Source organism: Ranitomeya imitator, chromosome 3, assembly GCF_032444005.1.
Source record: "Ranitomeya imitator isolate aRanImi1 chromosome 3, aRanImi1.pri, whole genome shotgun sequence".
In the NCBI taxonomy this organism is placed as follows: Eukaryota; Metazoa; Chordata; class Amphibia; order Anura; family Dendrobatidae; genus Ranitomeya; species Ranitomeya imitator.
The window spans coordinates 259,434,081-259,454,304 of record NC_091284.1 but is presented as its reverse complement, the minus strand read 5'-3'; positions in this window follow the sequence as shown (position 1 = coordinate 259,454,304).

Genomic DNA, 20,224 nt, shown 5'->3' with positions numbered 1-20,224 from the left:
TCAGTAAACATTTAGTTACAAATGATGCTGTCCATTATCTCTTATCACGCTTTGTGAAAACGTAAGATCTGGATTTAAAGCATAATTGTAGAGGAGAAAACAATAATTTTTGCATCCCCATGCACCAGAAGTAAAAAATTCTGTGAAGCACCTATGGTTTGAATATGCTCAGTATTATCTAGATTAATTTATTGAAGAGTGTAGTTTGGAAAAATAATATTAGAACACTTTTTTGGGGGGAAGGGTTGTTATGCTATTCAGGTACTGCCAAATGTAGCAAAGCACCTACAAACTATTCCAGGAAAACTCTTACTCCAAAATGGCTCTTTTGCTCTTCTGCTTTGCATTGTGCATTGCAGTTTTTATGGTGTATTGAGGCACTGAAGAGGAATGGTGGTACAACTTTAGTGGTCCTTTTTCTCCTATTACTGCTTGCAAAAAATGAAAACTTAGGGGCTAGTGCTAAATTTTTGTGGAAAAACCCCCCATAATGTTTCCAGTTTCACATCCAATGCTATAAAATTCTGTGAATCACATATTCAACATGTTCACTACAGCCCTGGATTAATTCCTTACGAGGTTTAGTTTATAAAATAGGGTCACTTTTGTGGAGCTTCCAACATTTTGGCACCAAAAGGGAGCTCTTTTCCTGCTGCACCATCTGCTTACCAAATGTCAGAATTCCTGTTGTCCTTCTGCAGTTTGACCACTAGTGTCTGCTGTTTTTCAAGCTAATGTTATAGATTATTCTAATTTACTGACATAATGACTTTTGGGTTTTCATTGACTGTAAGCCATAATCATCAACATTAACATAAACACTTGAAATAGATCGCTCTGTTTGTAATGACTCTAAATAATATACATACATGCTAGCCACCTTAGGGAGAGACCCAAGTTGGGCTAAATGTAGCGGGACGAAAGAGACCGAAAAGCCCTCTACTTAAAGGAAATACATAGTGGATGCTTTCCTGAAACGGAAAGTACTTGCAAGCAGCATAATACAAAGAATAGCAGGTTTACCCAGAATCCTTTGCATTAGGCAGAGCTATGCAAATCATCTCTTTCCACCCCTGCCTAATCCACAGCGCTTGGAACCGCCAAGCGTGCAATGCTGCGGATTAGTTTCTAAATTTACACAGCTAACCAATTCCTACCTGTGGACACGTGTTTCGGGCTTTAGGCCCTCATCAGCACAGGGCTGGAATTGGTTGGCTGTATGGAGTGGGGCTCGGTGAGCAAGCGATACATACATGCTAGCCACCTTAGGGAGAGACCCAAGTTGGGCTAAATGTAGCGGGACGAAAGAGACCGAAAAGCCCTCTACTTAAAGGAAATACATAGTGGATGCTTTCCTGAAACGGAAAGTACTTGCAAGCAGCATAATACAAAGAATAGCAGGTTTACCCAGAATCCTTTGCAGTAGGCGGAGCTATGCAAATCATCTCTTTCCACCCCTGTCTAATCCACAGCGCTTGGAACCGCCAAGCGTGCAATGCTGCGGATTAGTTTCTAAATTTACACAGCCAACCAATTCCTACCTGTGGACACGTGTTTCGGGCTTTAGGCCCTCATCAGCACAGGGCTGGAATTGGTTGGCTGTATGGAATAAATAAATAATATGTGAGTTTTACTTTTTGTATTGAAGAACTGAAATAAATTAACTTTTTGATGATATTCTAATTTTGTGAGAAGCATCTGTCAGCTAAACTGTTAAAATGTTTAACATACTAAACATAAGTGTCAAAAGTGATATAATTGAAAGTAGACATATGGTAAATGTTATTTATTAACTACTTTGTGTGGAATGAGTATCTGTTTTATGGTTCACTCAGATGTCTGACCTTTTTTGCTTACAAATCACTGAGTTAAATCAGTCTTTTTGATCTGGCTTATCATAATTTGGTGAAAGTGTCAGTTTTTACCATTAAAGTTGGTCAGAGCTTCATCAGGTTTTTTTTTTTTCAGAGAGAGATTTCTGAAGCTCGGTCCAAGGAAAAGATTTGAACATGTGTACAGTTCTGGTTTTCGGTGTATAAGAAAGACATAGCTGAACTGGAGCGGGTGCAGAGAAGAGCGACCAAAGTTATTAGAAGACTGGGGGGTCTGCAATACCAAGATAGGTTATTACACTTGGGGTTACTTAATTTGGAAAAATGAAGGCTAAGGGTTGATCTTATTATAATGTATAAATATATGAGGGGACAGTGCAAAGAACTTTCTGATGATCTTTTTACTCGTAGACCTGAGACAGGGACAAGGGGGCATCCTCTACGTCTGGAGGAAAGAAGGTTTAAGCATAATAATAGATGTGGATTCTTTACTGTAAGAGCAGTGAGACTATGGAACTCTCTGCCGTATGTTGTCATAAGTGATTCGTTACTGAAATTTAAGAGGACAGGATGCCTTTCTTGAAAAGTATAAAATTACAAATTATATATACTAGATTCCTTGATATTGCGTTGATCTAGGAAACTAATCTGATTGTCATATGTGTAATCGGGAAGGAATTTTTTTCCCCAATGTGGAGCTTATTGTTTGCCATATGGGTTTTTTTTGCCTTCCTCTGGATCAACATGTTAGGGCATGTTAAGTTAGGCTATGGGTTGAACTAGATGGACTTATAGTCTTCCTTCAACCTTAATAACTATGTTACTATAACTATGTTACTATGTGTGCTACCCCATAAAATATACAGTGGGTGCAGAAAGTATTCAGACTCCTTTAAATTTTTCAAAGGAGTGGCTTCAGAACAACTCTGTGACCATTCTTGACTGGCCCAGCCAGAGCCCTGACCTGAACCCAATTGAGCATCTCTGGAGAGACCTAAAAATAACTGTCCACCAACATTCACCATCCAACCTGATGGAACTGGAGAGGATCTGCAAGGAAGAATAGCAGAGGATCCCCAAATCCTGGTGTGAAAAACTTGTTGCATCATTCCCAAGAAGACTCATGGCTGTACTAACTCAAAAGGGTGCTTTTACTCAATACTGAGCAAAGGGTCTGAATACATATGACCATGTGATATTTCAGCTTTTCTTTTTTAATACATATGCAAAAATTTCTACATTTCTGCTTTTTTTTCAGTCAAGATGGGGTGCAAAGTGTACATTAATGAGAAAAAAATGAACTTTTTTGCATTTACCAAATGGCTTCAATGAAATAAAGAGTGAAAAATTTAAAGGCGTCTGAATACTTTCCATTCCCACTGTAGATACCTGATTGGAACCATTGTTGCTGACCCGTAGAAGCGCAAGCACAGCGCGAAACGGCCGTCGTTTGATCCTGCTCGCATGAGCTCCTTTTCTCACTCCCCCGGCCATGAAGTTTTTATATGAAGATTGAATAAAGATTGCCAACTTTTAGATCGGTGAGTGCCTTCTTTTTTCTTGCCTGTACTATTGGAATTGTCTGCTTCATTCTGAAGAGCACCCGATCTGAGTATATGTGGCTGGCAGTATAATGACGGTTGATTAACACCTGGCTCCAGGAGTGGAGCGGTCTTTTAGCTTTGTTCAGACAGTGCCGTGTTTTGCCTTTTTGGTCGATGAACCATTGTTGTAAAAAGATAAAATACAGATTGTGTAATATAAACTAATAGGTGATATTGAAAGGATATTCTTGTTTTTAGTATTGATGTTCTATAACTAGGATACGTCTAGAACATCAAATCGGTGGGGTGCTGACTGCTGGTATCTACACACCAATCAGCTGAAGATGCATCGGAAGTTAACTGGCACAGCTTCAAACATTGCTGAGCTGTCATGGATGATACTGTAAGTTCTCCCATATTCAGCCCACACACTATAATATGCTATAGATAGATTGTCAGAATTACTGTGAATTTTCTGCAATCCTAGAAGTAACCTATAAGATATTTTCTAGCATAGTCTAAAAGGAAGAATCCAAGTCATTACATTTTTTTCCCACACTTTTACAATTACTTTAAAATAGATTTTGTAAGTCGCTGGTCCCTGAAAAGTATAGTATATTGGATTTTTTACTCAGCTCTTTGAATGCATCTATGAAGTATAACAGCATATAGCAATTTAAACATAAAACATGCTTTATAAAATGGTTCAACTGAGAATTAAAGGAGTGGCAAGTAGTCACAAATGAGAATTATGGACATACATCCAAAGCATCGAGCAATAATATTGGAAAGGACTAAGAAAGCAAACCTTTCCTTTCAGAGCTTGCTGCTGAACAGTGGGATAATAGAGATGCCATGAAAAGGATCCCCGTGGTAAAAACTATTAGAGGCGGTAAATTATAAAACTATTAACCCAAATGTACTGTAACTCACAATTAAAAGATGATTTAAATGTGGAATCAGATGTGTGAATTTTGATTAAATAGAGTGCTATTAAGAGCCCTGGGAACCTAACGTATTCTGGCCCTTCTAAAAGTTAAAAGGCAGTTTAACATAAAAAATATATAAATTAAGGTTAATATCTATACAATATGCCTGTTAGCAGTAAAATAATGGGAAATCTTTCCCAAGAAATAGGATAGAGTCTTGACTTGTACAATAGAAAACTAAAGTAGAAAAATCGATTATAATTCACGTTCAATCCAAACAATCAAGTCCCAAACTGGAAGGCTAGAAATGGCTTAATACATTTTAAGTCTGAATACTCGGCTTAGCACTGTAGTGTTGGGGTCCTGGGTTCAAATCCCACCAAAGAAAACAACTACAAGGAGTTTATATGTAACGCACTGTGAAAATTAATGGTCCCCATAGTTTGTAAGCTTGCGAGCAGGGCCCTCACTCCTCCTGGTATCTGTTTTGAACTGTATTTCTGTTATGCTGTAATGTCTATTGTCTGTACAAGTCCCCTCTATAATTTGTAAAGCGCTGCGGAATATGTTGGCGCTATATAAATAAAAATTATTATTATTATTATAAAATAAATAATAATAAATAAAAATGATACTATGGCTGTAACCGAAAGTGGAAGATAAAATGTATATATCAGCAAGTGAACAGTCAGTTCTACAAAATAAATATGCTGCAAGCAGTAAAAATAAGTAGGGTTAACCCTTTAGTGACGGAGCCAATTTGCAGCTTAATGACCAGGCCAAATTTTATAATTCTGACCGCTGTCACTTTATGTGGGGATAACTCTGGAACGCTTTATCAGATCCCGCATATTCTGAGAATTTTTTTTTCGTGACATATTGTACTTCATGTTAGTGGTAAAATTTCTTCACTATTACTTGTTCTTTTATTTATGAAAAAAATGAAAATACGGCAAAAATTTTTAAAAATTTAGCAATTTTCAAACTTTGAATTATTATGCCCTTAAATCAGAGAGATATGTCACACAAAATAGTTAATCAATAACATTTCCCACATGTCTACTTTACATCAGCACAATATTGGAAACAAATTTCTTTGGGGGTAGGAAGTTATAAGGGTTAAAACTTGACCAGCGATTTTTACAACAAAATTTACAAAACCATTTTTTTAGGGACCATCTCACATTTAAAGTCTCTTTGAGGGTACATGACAGAAAATAACCAAAAGTGACACCATTCTAAAAACTGCACCTCTCAATGTGCTCAAAACCACGTTCAATAAGTTTATTAACCCTTTACGTGCTTCACAGGAACTCAAGCAATGTGGAAGGAAGAAAATTAACGTTTAACTTTTTTTACAAACATTTTACTTCAGAACCAATTTTTTTTTATTTCCACATGTAAAAAGAGAAAATGAACCAGAAAATTTGTTGTGCTATTTCTCCTGGATACGCAGATATCCCATATGTGGGGGTAAACAACTGTTTGGGCGCACGGCAGAGCTCTTTCAAGAGAAGGTGTGCCATTTGACTTTTTCAATGCACAATTGGCTGGAATTGAGATCGGACACCATGTCACGTTTGGAGAGCCCCTGATGTGCCCAAACAGTGGAACCCCCCCCACAAGTGACACCATAATACCATAATGTAGAGCCATAAAAATAAAAAGTATTTTTTTCACAAATATGATCTTTTCCCCTCAAAATTTTTATTTTTGCAAGGGTAACAGGAGAAATTAGACCCCAAATTTGTTGTGCAATTTGTCCTGAGTACACTGATACCCCATATGTGGGGGAAACCACTGTTTTGGCGCACGGCAGAGCAGAAGGGAAAAAGCGCCATTTGACTTTTTCAATGCAGAATTGGCTGGAATTGAGATCGGATGCCATGTCGCGTCTGAGAGCCCCCGATGTGCCTAAACAGTGGGAACCCCCCCAAAAGTGACACCATTTTGGAAACTAGACCCCTTAAGGAACTTATTTAGATGTGTTGTGAGCACTTTGAACCCTCAAGTTCTTCACAGAAGCTTATAACATAGAGCCGTGAAAATAAAAAATCATATTTTTTCCACAAAAATTATCTTTTCGCCCCCAAATTTTTACTTTCACAAGGGTAACAGGAGAAATTAGACCACCAAAGTTATTGTCCAGTTTGTCCTGGGTACGCCGATACCCCATATGTGGGGGGACCACTGTTTGGGCACACATCGGGGCTCAGAAGGGAAGTAGTGACATTTTAAAATGCAGACTTTGATGGAATGCTCTGCGGGTGTCATGTTGCGTTTGCAGAGGCCCTGATGTACCTACACAATAGAAACCCCCCACAAGTGACCCCATTTTGGAAACTAGACCCCCCAAGGAGCTTATCTAGATGTGTGGTGAGCACTATGAAACTCCAAGTGCTTCACAGAAGTTTATAACGTAGAGCTGTGAAAATAAAAAATTCATATTTTTTCCACAAATATTATCTTTTCACCCCCCATATTTTACTTTCACAAGAGTAACAGGAGAAATTGGACCATGAAAGTTGTTGTGCAATTTGTCCTGAGTAAGCTGATGCCCCATATGTGGGGGTAAACCACTGTTTGGCAGACCTCAGAAGGGAGGGAGCACCATTTAACTTTTTGAACGCAAAATTGGCTGGAATAAATGGTGGCGCCATGTCGCGATTGGAGACCCCTAATAGGCCTAAGCAGTGGAAACCCCCCAATTCTAACTCCAACCCTAACCCCAACACACCCCTAACCCTAATCTCATCCCTAGCCATAACCCTAACCCCAACACACCCCTAACCAAAATCTCAACCCTAATCATAACCCTAATCCCAACCCTAATCTCAACACACCCCTAACCCTAATCCCAACCCTAACCATAACACTAACCCCAACACACCCTTAACCCTAATCCCAACCCAAACCATAACCCTAATCCCAACCCTAATCCCAAAACACCCCTAACCCTAATCCCAACACACTCCTAACCCTAATCCCAACCCTAATCCCAACACACCCCAATCCTAATCCCAACCCCAACCATAACCCTAACCGCAAACCTAACACCAATCCCAACCCTAACCCTAATCTCAACCATAACCCTAATCCAAACCCTAATCCCAACCCTAACCCTAATCCCAACCCTAACCCTAATCCCAACTCTAAACCTATCTTTTGCACCAACCTTAACCCTAATTTTAGCCCCAACCCTAACCCTACCTTTAGCCCCACTCACTTTATTTTATTATCTTTCCCTAACTAAGTGGGTGATAAAGGAGGGGTTAATTTACTTTTTTTAATTTGAGGGGGGGAAGCAGGAGGACCTAGGGACACTGAGAGACAATGGTAAGTATCAAGTGGGGATCGGGATCCTATTTCTCTGTCCTCTCATGTGCGATCACATCGGAGGTCAGAGAAATTAATTGGCAAATCGCACTTTTTTTTGCAGTCGCCGTTATACGAATAATAACGGCAATCGCAACCCGGGGGTTGGTAAAAAAAAACAACCCGAATCATGTTCTCTGGGTTCTCGGCTGCCAGCGGTAGAGAAAATATGACTCTGGGGGGGCGCTATACACTTTTTCCACAGCGCCGTTAATTAACGGCACTGTGGTTTAAGTGCCCTTAACTACTGCAGTTAAAAGGCGTATCGGCGGTCATTAAGGGGTTAAGGATCTGAGTGGCAAGGACCAAACTATGATTGTTAAATGGCTAGGTCAGAGCACATTAGAAACTGCAGATAATTTAAGGTGCTTGTTATATGCAGTGGATAGATCCTAACAAAATTTGTAAAATTTATCAACTAGCAACAGAGCCATGGATGCTCAAAGCAGATGAGTTACTGTATGAAAAATTGCTAATATGTAGAGATGAGCAAACCCGCAGATGTGTGGGTTCGTCAAGCTCAACGAGCACACAGTAAAAACTTTGGTTTCAGGTTCAAGCTTGACCTCAAACTTGACCCCGAAACCGAACCCAATAGCAGTCAATGGGGTGTAACAAGGTGGCACAGGGTGGTAGTCATGGGTGAGCCCACTAGGTCACAGTTAGTGAGCACCCCGGCCATTTGCACATGAAAAGACAGTTCAAGTCCCAGCCCTATGGCACAGTCAAATTATCTCCAACACTCAGTTGCTCTCCACACAGGAACAGTATTCTCCATATGCATCACATGGCATGCTCCAGTTCCAACAGTAGAAAACTTGTTTATTAAAGATGAAATGGTGCTTTCCCTAGCCAAGTCTATCACATTAGCAGCAGCAGCAACAGCAGTTGCAGCTCCCATTCTGCTCCTGGGAGCTAACAGTCTCTTGGAGGGCACCTCCTCAGTCCTAGTGCCCATTCCAGCTTTCCAGCAGTCCTTTGGCAGCACTTTCTACCCTCCAAGGATGTATTCTTCTCCCAGCAGGGGAGCACATCCTGCCCTGGGCTCTGCTGCTGCTTCTTCCAGGCTGCTAACCCAGCCCCTTTTTGTTAACCTTTACTATCCCTGAACTAGTCATATTCAATACAGTACAATGTAATACAAAGACATGAAATGAGGTAAACATCACACAGTACATGTACAGCAATAAAACAGTAGTTCATAACAGTAATACGTTGATACATAACCAAACTATCAGAGCACCGCATGGGGACACGTGCCCGACATAAAGGTGAGAGGGAACACTGAGGGTCTCCACCACCTCCTTACAGGGGCATGAACTTCAGTGCTTTATAATGGCTGTAAAATGGTCATAGTCAGGGATAGGGGGCTGCAAAAGGAAGCTAAAAGGTGATAAAAGCAAAACTTTTGCCCGGCAAACAAATGTGAAAAGGGAAATTACTTAAAGAAGTTCTGCCTAGTGATGAGCGAGCACTAAAATGCTCGGGTGCTCATTGCTCGGGTTGAGCAAATTGGAATACTCGGGTACACGACCCAAGCAACGAGCCCAATGTAAGTCTATGGGAAACCCGAGTTTTTTTTCCGCGATCCTCACCGGGGGTCCTTTTAAGGTCTAAAAATGTCTGAAAGTGATGGAAACACTGCTCAAATGACATGGGAACATCATGGGGATCACCCCTGTAAGCATTTCTGACTCCAAGGTCACAGCTGTAAGCAATGTTGTCAGAGTTTCACACCATTTTTACATGTGCACCAAAAAACATACAAAAACAAAATGGATTTTGCTGGAAAATATGTTAAGGTACATCCTTTTCAGGGTAATGACTTGTATATAAGGCAAAATAATTAACCCCAGACCAAAATGTTCCTCCACCACTTGGGCTATGTTTACACGCAGCATTTTTGATGTGTTTTTCAACTTTAACATTGCTTTCAACCAATACAAATGCATTCACTGGGAAATGTCATTGTAACATTTAACATCCCTAGCTGGCCATGTGGTGTGTGACACATAAAGAGACACATCTTGTTTTATTTATGAGCTGTTATTACCTATGCAGTGAGTGGCTTGGCTGCCAACAATTATAACGCACCCCAATACCCCTTTCACGAGAGGTACAGGAGGGCTTCCTAAAAAAATGTTGCATTGAATGCAAGACCTGCCCTGCTATCGAGTCATATGCACCCCAATAAGCCTTTGAACCCATGTACTGGATGGCCACAGGAAAAGCAACTTCACATTCTTCAGTTGGTTCTGCCATACTGTTTTCTTATCTATTACCTACAAGGCCTGCCCTGCTATCAAGTCATATAGACCCCAATAAGCCTTTGAACCCAGGTACTGGATAGCCACAGGAAAACCCACTTCACATTCTTCAGTTGGTCCTGCCATACTGTTTCCTTATGCATTGCAAGTTCCACCGTGACCCAAATTTGCATGCACCCCAATCCCCTTTGGAAGAAACATGGAGGAGGGCCTCATAAAAAAAACTGTCCTATTACAAAGGAGTGTGTCTTCTAGACTTGTAATGCCCATACACTAAGTGTATGGGCTGACAAACATTTCCCCATGGGGGTTACATTTTAAAAAAATTATTTATGGGGATCATAGACGCTCTTGGACAAAAATTGAATGGCTGTAGCAGCACAGAACACGTTCACCATGGTGTTCTAGTGATGGAGAATGATGATATGTGGAGGAAGTTATTATTAAAAACTAGGCCCAATGTTAAGGATCGTGTCGCCTAGACTTGTAATGCCCATACACTACGTGTATGGGCTGACAAACATTTCCCCATGGGGGATACATTTTTTAAAAAATATTTAGTTGGGATCACAGACACCCTTTCCCAAAAATTGACTGTCTGTAGCAGCACGGAACACGAGAACCCTGGTGATCTAGTAGTGGAAAATGATGAGAGGTGGAGGAAGGCTTCATTAAAAACTAGGCCCAATGATAAGGAGCGGGACTACTAGGCTTGCACCGACCATGCACGAAGTGGGCTGAGAAACATTTCACCTTTTTTAAAAATCTTTTATGGACATCATAGACAGGCTTTGCAAAAATTCTACTGCCTGTAGCATCACAGAACACGTTAAGCATGGTGATCTAGTGGTGGAGAATTAGGAGACATTGCTGAAGGCCTCTTTAAAAACTAGGCCCAATTTTAAGGAGCAGGTCTCCTAGACTTGTAATGCCCATACACTATGTGTATGGGCTGACAAACATTTCCCCGTGGGGGGTAAATGTTTAAAAAATATACTATGGGCATCATAGACACCCTTGCCAAAAAATTGACTGTCTGTAGCAGCACAGAAGACGTTAAGCGTGGTGATCTAGTGGTGGAGAATGAGGAGACATTGCTGAAGGCCTCATAAAAAAATTAGGCTCAATTTAAAGGAGTGGGTCTCCTAGACTTGTAATGCCTTAAACTAAGTGTATGGGCTGACAAACATTTCCCCAAGGGGGTACATTTTTTAATAATATACTGTGGGCATCAAAGACACCCTTGCCAAAAAATTGACTGCCTGTAGCAGCACAGAAGACGTTAAGCCTGGCGATCTAGTGGTGGAGAATAGGGTTGAGCGACCTTTACTTTTATAGGATCGGGTCGGGTCGAGTGAAATCGGCCGATCCTATAAAAAAGTCAGGGTCGGGGTCGGCCGAAACCCGAAACCCAATGCACCCTTCAGGCCTTGTGATCCATATTTTAGTGTAAAATAAAGAATTAAAATAAAAAATATCGCAATACTTACCCTCTGACGCGCCCTGGTACTAACCGGGAACCTTCCTTCTTTCGAATCAGCGCTTGCAGGACCTTGCGGTGACGTCGTGGTGACGTCGCGGCTTGTGATTGGTCGCGCGGCCGCCCATGTGACCGCTCGCGTGACCAATCACAAGCCGCGACGTCACCGAAGGTCCTGCAAGCGCTGATTCTTAGGAAGGAAGGCTGCCGGAAAGAAGCAGGGCGCGTCCGAGGGTGAGTATATTCCTATTAGGTATATACTCACCCTCGGACGCGCCCTGCTTCTTTCCGACAGCCTTCCTTCCTAAGAATCAGCGCTTGAAGGACTTTCGGTGATGTCACGGCTTCTGATTGGTCGCGCGAGCGGGCGGCCGCGCGACCAATCACAAGCCGCGACGTCACCGCAAGGTCCTGGAAGGCTGATTCTAAGGAAGGAAGGTTCCCGGTTAGTACCAGGGCGCGTCAGAGGGTAAGTTTTGCTATATTTTTTATTTTAATTCTTTATTTTACACTTAAATCTGAATTCCGATACCAATTCCCGATATCTTAAACATATCGGGAATCGGTATCGGAATTCCTATTCCAGATTCAAAAGATCGCCGACTTCATGGCCGACCCCACACAGGGGTCGGGTCGGGTTTCATGATATCCGACCTTGCCAAAAGTCGGCGACTTTTGAAAATTTTCGACCCGTTTCGCTCAACTCTAGTGGAGAATGAGGAGATAAATCATAATGAAATCAAACAAATAAATAAAAAATGTGAATCCACCGATTTGTTTGTCCCTAGCAACAGCTCAGAGACATGGCTATAAATAAAAATATAATACAAAAGTCTTTGAATAATTTTCTATTGTAGAGGTATACACTACCTCACTACAGGACTGTCCAGTGATAGGGAACATGGAAAATATGTGAATAAATGGGAATAATAGACGTACATCTCTATTATGATATTTCCCCCCGTGGGAGTAACATTTGTTTTGGTTTCAATTAGTAACAGGCATCATAAAACCACCCTTGCACAAACAAAAATTGTGACTTTGGCATCAGGTAATCCGTTCACCCTGGTGTTTTACTGGTTGTGGATGATGAGGATGAGGATAAAGAGGAGGCTAACAACAAACAGATCAAATCTGGAAGCCTATACCCATGCGTGGTTGTAAAGAGGTGCATGTGAATACACCTACCCAAAAAAGAGAATGTATTACACCTTTTTCACTTGGTGGTGTACAGAAGACTTTCCCAATCCACCAAGAAAAGCAAAAGCTGACAGCACTTTCTGTACTGGGGCGCCCGTTCCACATCCAGGGAACCGTCCCGGATATAACCAGACCAATAAATAAAGAATGAACAGCGTTCCACCCAGGTGTAGAAATCTTCAATAATACGCCTTTTATTCAGCCATGGTACAGCAGCAACGTTTCAACCACCATTTGGTCTTGAAATGCTTGATAAAGACCAAATGGTGGTCGAAACGTTGCTGCTGTACCATGGCTGAATAAAAGGCATATTATTGAAGATTTCTACACCTGGTTGGAGCTCTGTTCATTCTTTATTTATTGGTCTTTCCCAATCCAGCCCTTGTTCATCCCTTGTTCATTTTTATAAGGTCAGCCTGTCAGCATTTTCAGTTGACAGGCGGATGTGCTTATCTGTTATAATTCCACCACCGGCACAAAAATCCGCTCTGTCAGAACGCTAGCAGAAGGACAGGCCTGGACCTCCAAGGCATAGAGAGTCAGTTCATGTCACGTGTCCAGCTTTGATACCCAATAATTAAAAGGCACAGAGGAATCCCAGAGGACGTTTGTACGATCTGCAAGGTACTCCCTAAGCATCTTCCCAAACATTGTACTTCTGTGACAGAACTCCTTGCCTCTCTCCCTGCATGATGGAAGGGTCTCAGAAAACTATCCCAGAACTTTGCCATTGTTCCTCTGCCTGAGCTGGATTGTACTTCTGTCTCTCTCGCTTGGACTCCTTGGTTGTACAACCAACTCTGATGTCTTCTTCCAGCGTTCTCACATGGGAATTTTCTAAGTAATTCCGCTACAAGGGCCCTCTGTTACTGCAACATTTTAGTACACCTGTCTGCCTCTGGCAGAAGAGATTGAAAGTTCTCCTTGTAGCGTGGTTCTAGAGGTGTCACCAACCAGTTATGAGTGTCCCCAAAAATGTTTATAATGCGAGGGTCATGTGAAATGCAGCGCAATATAAAGTCAGCCATACGTGCCAGATTGCTAACAGGCAAGACGTCCATGTCCTCCCCCTGTATAGTTTCTTGATCCATGTCCTCGTGCTCTGCCTGTAATGCATCCTCTTTAATTGTGAGCAGAGAGGTTTTCAGTAGAGTTGAGCGACTTTTAGTTTTTTAGGGTCGAGTCGGGTTTCGCGAAACCCGACTATCTCAACAGTCGAGTCGAGTGGAATCGGCCGATTATCGCGAAAAGTCGGGGATCGACCGAAACACGAAACCCAATGCAAGTCAATGGGGGAGCATAGTCGGCAGTGAGTGGAGGCCAGGAAAACATGTACAGTGCCCATTTTAATGGCAAAAACATCCATTCTTGTTACTGAAGCTTGTCAATCTTAATTTACCTTATAATAATAGTAAGGCATTGGAAATTGGGGGTCATTTGGCTAAAGTTGTGGGGGGGTAGGGCTGGTTCAAGTATTTAGTGGGCCCAGGAAATCTGGACCACGTCACGGCAGTGGAGCAGGGAGAGGTAAGTATTTCAACTTTGCAAGTGCTGTGATCCTGAGCAAGCAGGGGGGGCCCACTCGTTGGCATTGGCACTGGCACAGGGCCCCTCAAAGTACGGCGGTGTGTTTGCACGGTGGGGGCACCTCCCACCAGCAGCGACACTTTTGCGTACTATCAGGGGCCCTGCGCCAGTGACGTCGCCAACGAGTATTCCTCCCCCCCCTGATGAAGGAACCTGCACTTTCATCTACACCTTCCTCTTTGTCCCCGTGTAAGGTGGTATGGTATGCGGGAAGAGGAACCTGACTTTCAGCAGGGTCACAATCTTGCTGTGTAGCGTGCACGGGGAATGTTGCGTTATGGGTCAATGTACCAGCAGACTCATCTATCACTGGCTGGGCAATGGGCAGGATGAGGAGGAAACACAGATATAGGCCCAAAGAATAAAGTGGGCTAAATGCAGTTCAAAATTGGTAACAGGACTAACCAGGGGGCATTGCAGTGGAGGACAACTGTAATGAGAGGCTGACACAGAGAGTAGGCCCAAATCAATAAGTAGTCTAAATGCAGTTCAAAATTGGCAACAGTAGTAAACAGGCGGCACAGCTTTTTTCAGTGGAGGAGAACAGCAAGGAGCGGCAGACACCGACAGTAGGCCCCAACCCAACTAGTAGGCCAAATGCAGTCTAACATTAACAACTACTTAACGAGAGCCTGAAAATGGAATTTCAGGACAGGAAACCAGGAGAACAGCAAGGAGCGGCAGACACTGTTAGTAGGCCCCAACCCAACTAGTAGGCCAAATGCAGTTGATCCATTTAACAACTATTTAACAAGAGCCTGAAGATAGAAGCTCAGGAAAGGCAACCTGGAGAACACCTTGGAGCGGAAGACACCGTCTCTACAACCCAGACCCAACTTGTAGGCCTAATGCAGTGTTGTTTCAACAACTACTTAACGAGAGCTAGAAGATCGAAGCTATGGAGAGGCAACCTGGAGAACACCTTGGAGCGGCAGACACCGACTCTACAACCCAGACCCAACTTGTAGGCCTAATGCAGTGTTGTTTCAACAACTACTTAACGAGAGCTAGAAGATCAAAGCTATGGAGAGGCAACCTGGAAAACACCTTGGAGCGGCAGACACCGTCTCTACAACCCAGACCCAACTTGTAGGCCTAATGCAGTGTTGTTTCAACAACAACTGAACGAGAGCTAGAAGATCGAAGCTATGGAGAGGCAACCTGGAGAACACCTTGGAGCGGAAGACACCGTCTCTACAACCCAGACCCAACTTGTAGGCCTAATGCAGTGTTGTTTCAACAACTACTTAGCTTCGATCTTCTAGCTCTCATTCAGTAGTTGTTGAAACAACACTGCATTAGGCCTACAAGTTGGGTCTGGGTTGTAGAGACGGTGTCTTCCGCTCCAAGGTGTTCTCCAGGTTGCCTCTCCATAGCTTCGATCTTCTAGCTCTCGTTAAGTAGTTGTTGAAACAACACTGCATTTGGCCTACAAGTTGGGTCTGGGTTGTAGAGACGGTGTCTTCCGCTCCAAGGTGTTCTCCAGGTTGCCTCTCCATAGCTTCGATCTTCTAGCTCTCGTTCAGTAGTTGTTGAAACAACACTGCATTAGGCCTACAAGTTGGGTCTGGGTTGTAGAGACGGTGTGTTCCGCTCCAAGGTGTTCTCCAGGTTGCCTCTCCATAGCTTCGATCTTCTAGCTCTCGTTATGGAGAGGCAACCTGGAGAACACCTTGGAGCGGAACACCAGCGAGGTAAGGCAAGTGTAGGACTTGGTATAAGAGAGATGCCGTAAAGGGGCTACCAGGTACACATAAAATTGGCCATTTTTATGCACTAAAAGCTCTCATTTTTCTTATTTCTAGTGCAGTAATGCAGTTCAAATTTCGTTTTTCAAGTTTGTATGTTCTAGCGCTGCAGTGTGCTGCCTTATTTACTTAACTATATACGAGTTGGCGACTCTAGGTTCAGCATCTGTTCACACTGAGTCTATGTTTGGATGTGCCGGTCAGGTTTTTGAAATGTATTCTCTAGCCTTCTGATCGTGCACTCCGCCTCCTAGCCACAGGTGTTTTAATTACAGCAGGTCCGATACCCCTCCACAGAGAGAGAGAATTTTGGTCTAGGAAGAGGTTTCACATGTACCCATTCAGATGGAGACGTTTATTCTCAGCGAGGTAAGGCAAGTGTAGGACCTGGTATAAGAGAGATGCCGTAAAGGGACTACCAGGTACACATAAAATTGGCCATTTTTATGCGCTAAAAGCTCTAATTTTTCTTATTTCTAGTGCAGTAATGCAGTTCAAATTTCATTTTTCAAGTTTGTATGTTCTAGCGCTGCAGTGTGCTGCCTTATTTACTTAACTCTGCTTAAGGCAGTTGAACATTTTTGACAGATGACTTTGCGCTGATCAATTGGATGTTGTTTAAAAAAATGCCAGACTGCACTCTTTCTAGCATCGGATACCTTTTCAGGCATTGCAGCCTGAGCTTCTTTAACCGGATGGCCAAGCTGTCCTCCAACTGGTTTTGGCTTTGCCACGCGTTTTGGGCCAGATACGGGCCCGGAAGATGGAACCTGTTGCGATGTTGATGCCTGCTGCGGCCCCTCCTCATCCGCTTCAGAACTACTGCCGCCTGCACCCTGTTCCCCCAATGGCTGCCAATCGGGGTCAACAACTGGGTGATCTATGACCTCCTCTTCTCTCTCATGTGCAACTTCGTCTGTGTTACCGTGTAAGCCGGTGGTATAGCGTTTGTGACGGGGCACCATAGTCTCATCAGGGTCTGATTCTGGATCAGTACACTGCGAGGGCAATGTGGTGGTCTGAGTCAAAGGAACAGCATAGTAATCTGGCTGTGGCTGTGCATCTGTGCACTCCATGTCCGATTAAACTTGTAATGGGCATGGCCTGTTAACTGTTTCACTTTCTAACCCAGGAACGGTATGTGTAAAGAGCTCCATGGAGTAACCCGTTGTGTCGCATGACGCATCCTTCTCTGTTGTTGTTTTTGCTGAACAGGACAATGGAGCGACTTGTCCCTGAGCATGAACATCCACTAACGACGCGCTGCTTTTACATTTACCAGTTTCAGAAGAGGAGGCAAAAGAGCTAGAGGCTGAGTCAGCAAGGAAAGCCAAAACTTGCTCTTGCTGCTCCGGCTTTAATAGCGGTTTTCCTACTCCCAGAAAAGGAAACGTTCGAGGCCTTGTGTAGCCAGACGACGAACCTGGCTCCACAGCTCGAGACTTAGGTGCTATATTGTTTTTCCCACGACCACCTGATGCTCCACCACCACTACCATCATTACTGTTATGAACTGGTGATTCAGAACCACAATGGACCTAGTGGTTAAGAGCACACAAAGTGACCTGATAGTTACTAATAACATAGGACGAGCTCTGAGACGTGGGAACTCTGCTGACCGCAATCCCTAATCCTATCATACCACACTAGAGGTAGCCGTGGAGCTCTCCTGACCAGACCTAGGCGCCTCGGGCACAGCCTGAGAAACTAGCTAGCCCTGAAGATAGAAAAATAAGCCTACCTTGCCTCAGAGAAATTCCCCAAAGGAAAAGGCAGTCCCCCACATATAATGACTGTGAGTAAAGATGAAAATACAAACACAGAGATGAAATAGATTTTCGCAAAGTGAGGCCCGACTTACTGAATAGACCGAGGATAGGAAAGATAGCTTTGCGGTCAGCACAAAAACCTACAAACAACCACGCAGAGGGAGCAAAAAGACCCTCCGCACCGACTAACGGTACGGAGGTGCTCCCTCTGCTTCTCAGAGCTTCCAGCAAGCAAGAAAAACCAATATAGCAAGCTGGACAGAAAATATAGCAAACAAAAGTAGCACAAGCAAAACTTAGCTTATGCAGGGCAGACAGGCCACAAGAACGATCCAGGAGAGAGCAAGACCAATACTGGAACATTGACTGGAGGCAAGGAACAAGGAACTAGGTGGAGTTAAATAGAACAGCACCTAACGACTTAACCTCGTCACCTGAGGAAGGAAACTCAGAAGCCGCAGCCCCACTCACATCCACCACAGGAAGCTCATAGACAGAACCAGCCGAAGTACCACTCGTGACCACAGGAGGGAGCTTGACCACAGAATTCACAACACATTACCAGCTGGCAATGAACGCCCACGGCCACGACCTCTTCCACCAGACTTCTTCATTGTTTTAAAAACGTAACCAAAGTAATGGTATTTGTTACTGTAAAACAACTTACAAGGTGAACTCAAACTTCTGTAGGATTTAGATATCCCTTTATAGGTGGGTGAGACTGCAAGGAAAATCAGGCACAATGTTACACACTCGGTTTTCTGTGGCACAAAATGAGACAGATGCCACACACGCAGGACTGGCACTGAAGCACAAATGCCAATATTAATCTCTCACTATTTTTTTTTTTATTTTTTCAGGGAGAATTAAACCCCCCCCCAAAAAAAAAAACAGACACTTGGCTTTCTGTGGCCCACAATTTGAGAGAGATGACACACACGACTTGCACTGAAGCACAATTGCCAATATTAATCTCCCACTATTTTTTTTTTTTCAGGGAGAATTTAAAAACCAAAATAAAAAAAAACAGACACTAGGCTTTCTGTGGCCCACAATTTGAGAGAGATGGCACACACGACTGGCACAGAAGCACAAATGCCAATATTAATCTCCCACTATTTATTTGTTTTCAGGGAGAATTTAACCCCCCCCCAAAAAAAAAACACAGACACTAGGCTTTCTGTGGCCCACAATTTGAGAGAGATGGCACACACGACTTGCACTGAATCACAAATGCCAATATTAATCTCCCACTATTTATTTTTTTTCAGGGAGAATTTAAAAACAAAAATTAAAAAAAACAGACACTAGGCTTTCTGTGGCCCACAATTTGAGAGAGATGGCACACACGACTGGCACAGAATCACAAATGCCAATATTAATCTCCCACATTTTTTTTTTATTTTTTCAGGGAGAATTTACCCCCCCCCCAAAAAAAAAAAACCAGACACCAGGCTTCCTGTGGCCCACAATTTGAGAGAGATGGCAAACACGACTTGCACAGAAGCACAAATGCCAATATTAATCTCCCACTATTTTTTTTTTCAGTTAGAATTTAAAAACAAAAATTAAAAAAACAGACACTAGGCTTTCTGTGGCCAACAATTTGAGAGATATGGCGCACACGACTGGCACTGAAGCACGAATGCCAATATTAATCTCCCACTATTTATTTGTTTTCAGGGAGAATTTAACCCCCCCCCCAAAAAAAAAAGACTCTAGGCTTTCTGTGCCCAACAATTTGAGAGAGATGGCACACACGGCTAGCACTGAAGCACAAATGCCAATATTAATCTCCCACTATTTTTTTTTTCAGGGAGAATTTAAAAAACAAAATAAAAGAAAAACAGACACTAGGCTTCCTGTGGCCCACAATTTGAGAGAGATGGCACACACGACTGGCACTCAAGCACAAATGCCAATATTAATCTCCCATATTTTTTTTTTAAAGGGAGAATTAAAAACCAAAAAAAACAGTATTGCAGACACTAGGCTTTCTGTGTCACACAATTTGAGAGAGATGCCACACACGCAAAACTGTCACTCAAGCACAAATGCCAATCTTAATCTCCCACTTTTTTTTCTTTCTGGGAGAATTGTCAAGAAATCAGGGCCAGTATTACACACTACGCTTTCTGTGCCCCAAAATTGGAGAGAGATGGCACACACAGGACTGGCACTCTAGCAGAAATGCCAATCTTAATCTCCCACTCCTTTTTTTTGTTAGGGAGAATTGTCAAGAAATCAGGCCCAGTATTACACACTACACTTTCTGTGCCCCAAAATTGGATATGGATGGCACACACAGGACTGGCACTCTAGCAGAAATGCCAATCTTAATCTCCCGCTACTTTTTTTTGTTAGGGAGAATTGCCAAGAAATCAGGGCCAGTATTACACACTAGGCTTTCTGTGCCCCCAAATTGGAGAGAGATGGCACACACAGGACTGGCACTCTAGCAGAAATGAAAATCTTAATCTCCCACTTTTTTTT